General features: G+C 41.1%; 1 protein-coding gene across 10 annotated transcripts in view; it reads left to right on the forward strand.

The window, feature by feature from the left end:
• CELF1 (CUGBP Elav-like family member 1) overlaps positions 1 to 5,607 on the forward strand; it is a 69,634-nt gene that overhangs the window by 34,435 nt on the left and 29,592 nt on the right. The window contains exon 2 of one of the 10 annotated variants that reach the window (XM_081798099.1): positions 4,002 to 4,041. The exons of the other annotated variants lie outside the window; for them this stretch is intronic. The gene's annotated coding sequence lies outside the window, so the exon portion shown is untranslated. The remainder of the gene's footprint in view (positions 1 to 4,001; positions 4,042 to 5,607) is intronic. 10 annotated transcript variants of the gene reach the window in all.

Genomic DNA, 5,607 nt, shown 5'->3' on the forward strand with positions numbered 1-5,607 from the left:
AAATAAATAAAATCTTTTAAAAAAAAAGAAAATGTTAGCCCTTAAAATTATTGCTACTTTGTAAATGTTTGGACATTTCTCCCTACTTCCAGGTGATAAGGTTTACAGTTTTCTTTTTTAAAGTAAGCTCTACGCCAATAATGGAGCTTTAGCTCATGACCCAGAGATCAAGAGTTGCATGTTCTACCAACTGAGCCAGTCAGGCACTCCAAGGTTTATAAATTTTAAATACTATATTCTGTCAACTCAAGGAGGCACACATTTATTACCATTGATGGCATTGGAAATTCCTTGATTTCTGGTAACCTATTAGATTCTAAATATAGAGAAATCTGTTCAAAAAACTTATTCATCTCAAAGCTGGATATAAAATTGGTGAATTATCTATTGTTTTGAATTATCATTCCAATTTTAGTATATGTGCTGCCGAAGCGAGCACTGTTTTGAATTTTCCAGGTCTATTTTCATATCTCCCAGGAGACCTGGGGTTACCCTGAGTGCAGGAAACGCAAAAGGTGGGGCCTGCCTTGCCCTTTTCTGTCTTCAACCTGAACATCAGCTTCACTTTTATGTTTAGGGGAGAAACACTTCTGTCTTTAAAAACATTTTGAAAGTCTCCGGGTGCCTGGGTGGCTCAGTCATTAAGCTTCTGCCTTTGGCTCAGGTCATGATCCCAGAGTCCTGGGATTGAGCCCCGCACCGGGCTCCTTGCTCCGCGGGAAGCCTGCTTCTCCCTCTCCCACTCCCCCTGCTTGTGTCCCCTCTCTTGCTGTATGTCTCTCTGTCAAATAAAATCTCTAAAAAAAATTTTTTTGAAAGTCTCTGATCTGGATAGTTGTTGAGTTCTTCATTAGCGCCCTGCCTTATATGAAAAAAGTTTTTCAAAGTATTGGGGGCATTTACTAACAATCGTTAGTAAGAGTTGGTGAGTCGGACTAACGAGGCCAAGGTCATGAGTTCAGGCCTTAATGTAGGTCATTGAGCATTACTGTGCCTGCGACCAGCCCCTGTATCTAGAGTTTGTGATTCAGTGCATACTTCGTAAGAGTTGCTGATGGTGAGTGAGTCAGTGGTCATCTTTCTGGGAAGGATAGTGTTTTGTCATTTACTCAACATACAGGCTCTGGAGGCCAACAGAAAACTCTGAGAAATAAAAAAAGGTTCATTACCTTGCCTATTCTAAGGAAAGTGTATAGGAGATCTGAGTCCTTTTGTATCAGAGAGGTAATGCTGTTCATTTGCTCTTGCATCTTTTTTTTTTTTTTTTTTTAAAGTAATCTCTACACCCAGCATGGAGGCTCAAACTCACAACCCGGAGATCAAGAGTTGCATGCTCTACTGACTGAGCCTGCCAGGTGCCTCAGCTGTTGCATCTTTGAAACATGTCAAGATCACATAAAGTCCAAGATATATTCCAAAACCAAATATAAATTCTTTCCTGATTATCTTTCCTTAGGGAAGTTGTGGGATAGGTAGTTTGCCTTTTAGAGTCCCCTGTACCACTGACTTGATAAGTACAATTTTCAAACTCGATAGGAGGTCCTATTTTGAACATGTTAATAGTCTCACAAATAGATTAATACTGCCTGTTTTTGTCAGCGTTAGCTTGCCCTTCATCCTTCTCTCCTGTATTGCCTTGTGCAGCCCCCCAGCCCCACTTTTGGTGCACCTTTTCCCCCTTCACTCTCTCTTTTTTGAGAGAGAGTGTGCCAGTGCACAAGCAGGGGGAGTGACAGGCAGAGGGAGAAGCAGGCTCCCTGCTGAGCAAGGAGCCCAAGGTGGGACTCCATCCCAGGACCTTGGGATTATCACCTGAGCCGAAGGCAGACGCTTAACCGACTGAAACACCCAGGCGTCCCTCCCCCTTAAATCTTTTCACCTCTCTTTGGAACTGCCTTTATACCTCCCCTTATGGTGACTGAGAAAGGTAGAGATAATGTTAACGGAAACAGACTTCTGTGGAGCTCCAAGGAAGTACAGGACAAATGTGGTCCAGGTTTCCTCAGAGAGTACATGCATTTTGTTTGGTTCCCCACAGAAATGAAAGATGTGAAAAGCAAACCTAAAGCTTTTAGTTTCCATTCAGTTTTCCTCTCTCCCCAAAGCATCTGTTTTCTTACAGACTAGGCAACAGTAGGAAAAGCAAAAGTGGGAAGGCAGAGCTTTTAAAGAAAATACCTTCTTGTGTATTAAGCTTCCCACTGTCCTTCAAGTGACGAGGGTCTTTGTGGAAGACAGTGCTAATCCTTTTTTGTGTGTGTCTGAATTTTCCTTTAAAAAGTCTTTGGTGACTTAGGAGTAGGGTGATTAATATCCTACTTATGTGTTTGGTTTTTTTTTAAAGAATTCATTTTTCTCTTTCTCTTGGCTAGGCAATTAGGGTCTTCCTTAGCCCCTTTAGGGCTGCTGTGTTCTCTGGGACCTAGATATGTGTCCTTAACTCTTTTGTACATTGGCCCTTCTTAATAATCCCATGCCTCTCTTTTGCTCTCTGCTCCTGGAGATTCCCCAGCTAGCATGCAGTCTGAGTCTGGTCTCAGAGCTTCACACAACAGCAGTGTTTCTCAACTGTTCCACGCATGTTTCATATGACATTTTGGGAAACATGACTCTCCGGTCTTTTCTTTGTCCTTTACATCTTCCAGAATAAAATAAACAAGTAGAAATTTAACTTGCTCTCTACCCTCCAAGGTGTAGCCACTATTCCAGAGCCCTCTCAACACACTGTCTCAGTAAAAGTTTGTACCTCCTAGATGATGGTCACACTTCTCAAGAGAGACCAACCATGGGCTCTGGGGTTAGAATCCCTTATACAGATTATTTTAACATCTAATTCCTTAGAGTAGTCCCCAACTTAAATGGTGATGATACAGGTTTAAGTGAGGTATTGTGAACTTAGTAAATGTTCTTTCTTAGTAAATGTTTCTTTCCTCTTAATAACTTTTGGTGATGTAGGCAGCTGCAAGTAAATCCTTTTAGAAATTTTTTTGTTTTGCCTTAAAATGATTGGAAGCATCACTAGTTCATTAGCAAAATTGGAAACCAATTAGATCCATATGAAAAGTCAAGTACGTAAGCACCTGTTTTGTGTCAAGCAAGAAACATCTTTGTCTTCAGGAGGGGTAGGTAGAGTGCAGTCATAGTTCTGGTTCTGGCTTTGTCTTTCAGAATTCTTATTTTCCAAAGTAGACTTCATCCTTGATGACTTCCAGCAGTTCTTTGTCTTTAGGCCAGGGCCAAACAGAAGTCCCATCTGGCAGGGGGTGTAGAAGAAAGTTTGAAGGAATTTGGGCAGCTTTATAGAATCAGTCTTTACTTGCAAGATTGTTCGATAATGTTTAAAAATAAAACAAATTGGTTTTGTGGTTCCTCTGTTTGCTTTTAGCTTCAATTAACTTCCCCATCTTCTGGATTTTTTTTGGTTTCAGTGGTTCACCACCACCCTAGGGCCACTGAGATGCATTTACACAGGCAGGAACTCGGTTGTCTTTGAAGAGTTTTATGTCTGGCACCTACCTATTGAGGAAGGTTGCTTTGGGGAAATAGCGTGGTCTTTCCATGTTAATAACATGATCTTTGATTGCTAAAAGAATTATAAGGCTTTTAGCTCTATTGTAGTTTCTCATCCAAAAGCAGATGCTAAAAAGGACTTTTTTGGTGACCTAGATGTACTGAAATTCAGCCTCATAAGTTGTAATCATTGTTTTGCTATTTGTTGTGACATTTGGGGACAAGCCTGTATTAAGTCTTTTAGTATTTTTATTTCCCCATCTTTTACAATGATGGTGTTTTTAAGTTAACTTTGAGATATTAAATGCAATTAATATTTTAAGGTATTGTGTACTTTAAAAATGGGAGAGGGAGGAGGTTTTTGGTTTTTTTATTTTTTAATTCTCGGCCATGGTGACAAAAGGGGGCTTTTCTTAGGAAAGAAGCTACATATCTGGAATTATGAGAAGTATAGGCATGGCCCACTTATTTTTCTTTCCTTGGTTTTTTAGAGTGAAGACATAGTCCAGAAAGGGAGGTGTAAAGCCACAGGTATGGGCTAACTGCTGGATGAGTGTGCTCTGTGGTCATCTCTTTAACCTTCTTGCATGAGGCCTGTTGTGCAGATTGGAAAACATTGCATTCAGAAAGGTGATGGCTTTTTCCCTACATTGTGGGATGTAATTTCCTGTTCCTAGGAAGCTAGAAATATTTCCTTGCTTTTTCTCAACTCTTTCTCCTTAGCTATTTCCCAAGGCAGGCTTATCTCCCACTTGAATTAGCTGCTGCCTGGTTCTAGAGAGAGAGAGAGAGAGAGAGTGTATGCCTGTGCGCGCGCGTGCATAGCAAGTACTGTAAACACAGCAGCTACCCAGCTAACTTTCTTTCCCCATTCTACTTCGTGCCTGAAAGACCCTGAGTAAACTAGAACAAGGATGAGGACAGAACTTAGTAGATTCCACACAAACATTACCCTCCTGGAACCAGAATTTGTTCAACATACTGATTTTTTAATTGGCACTGGAGCTTAAAGTTTAAACTTATATAGTATATTGTTACCAACTAAGAATTACCCTTAAGTTCCAAAACCAATTTGGGATCTGAAAATACGACCTGATTTGAAGGGTGGTCACCATTGGATAGGACAGTTTATTAGGTCAGAGTTAGTTTCAGAAAGTCCAAGGGAGGCTCTGAGTTTATACTTTTGCTGACAGCACTAAACACAGAAGAGTGTCTGTCAGTCCTTGTCTTTGACAGTGATTGGGGGAGGAGGTAGTAGTGATTAAGGACATAGGGGGAGGAAGTGGAAAACTGTTTAGATTTCAAAAAAGTGATAGGTAGGTTTCCTACCTTCAGCCTTGTCATATTCTCTCAGTGTACCATAAATGATAATTTTATAGTCGAACCAGTTTGAATGCAACAGTGACTAAACTTGGTGCTTTTTGTCTCACATCAATTGTAGATTTGAAATAGAAAATTAAAAAAAGATCTTTAAAAAAGATTTATTTATTTGAGAGAGAGAATATGAGCAGTCGGTGGGGGGATGCCGAGAATAGGGGGAGAGGGAGAGAGAATCTCAAGTAGACTCTGTGCTGAATGCAGAGCCCTATGTGGCTGATCCCAAGACTTGGAGATAATGACCTGAGCAGAAAGCAAGAATCAGATGCTTAATCTTCACTGAGCCACCCAGGTGCCCCATAAGTACTCAATTTTTGAAGTGAAATTCAAGCCCATAAAGGTTTTTGTTTTTGTTTTTTTTAAAGATTTTATTTATTTATTTGACAGAGAGAGACACAGCGAGGGAGGGAACACAAGCAGGGGGAGTGGGAGAGGGAGAAGCAGGCTTCCCTGCGGAGCAAGGAGCCCGATGCGGGGCTCGATCCCAGGACCCTGGGATCATGACCTGAGCCGAAGGCAGACGCTTAACGACTGAGCCACCCAGGCGCCCCGCCCATAAAGGTTTTAAGCTAAAATTTTAAGTTAGTCTGGTTGGTTCTTTTCTTTCTTTCTTTTTTTTAAAAGCTTGTATTTATTTATTTGACAGAGAGATACACAGCCAGAGAGAGGGAACACAAGCAGGGGGAGTGGGAGAGGGAGAAGCAGGCTTCCCACTGAGCA

Source organism: Leptonychotes weddellii, chromosome 11 (genome assembly GCF_054177405.1).
Source record: "Leptonychotes weddellii isolate Sample4059 chromosome 11, ASM5417740v2, whole genome shotgun sequence".
NCBI lineage: Eukaryota > Metazoa > Chordata > Mammalia > Carnivora > Phocidae > Leptonychotes > Leptonychotes weddellii.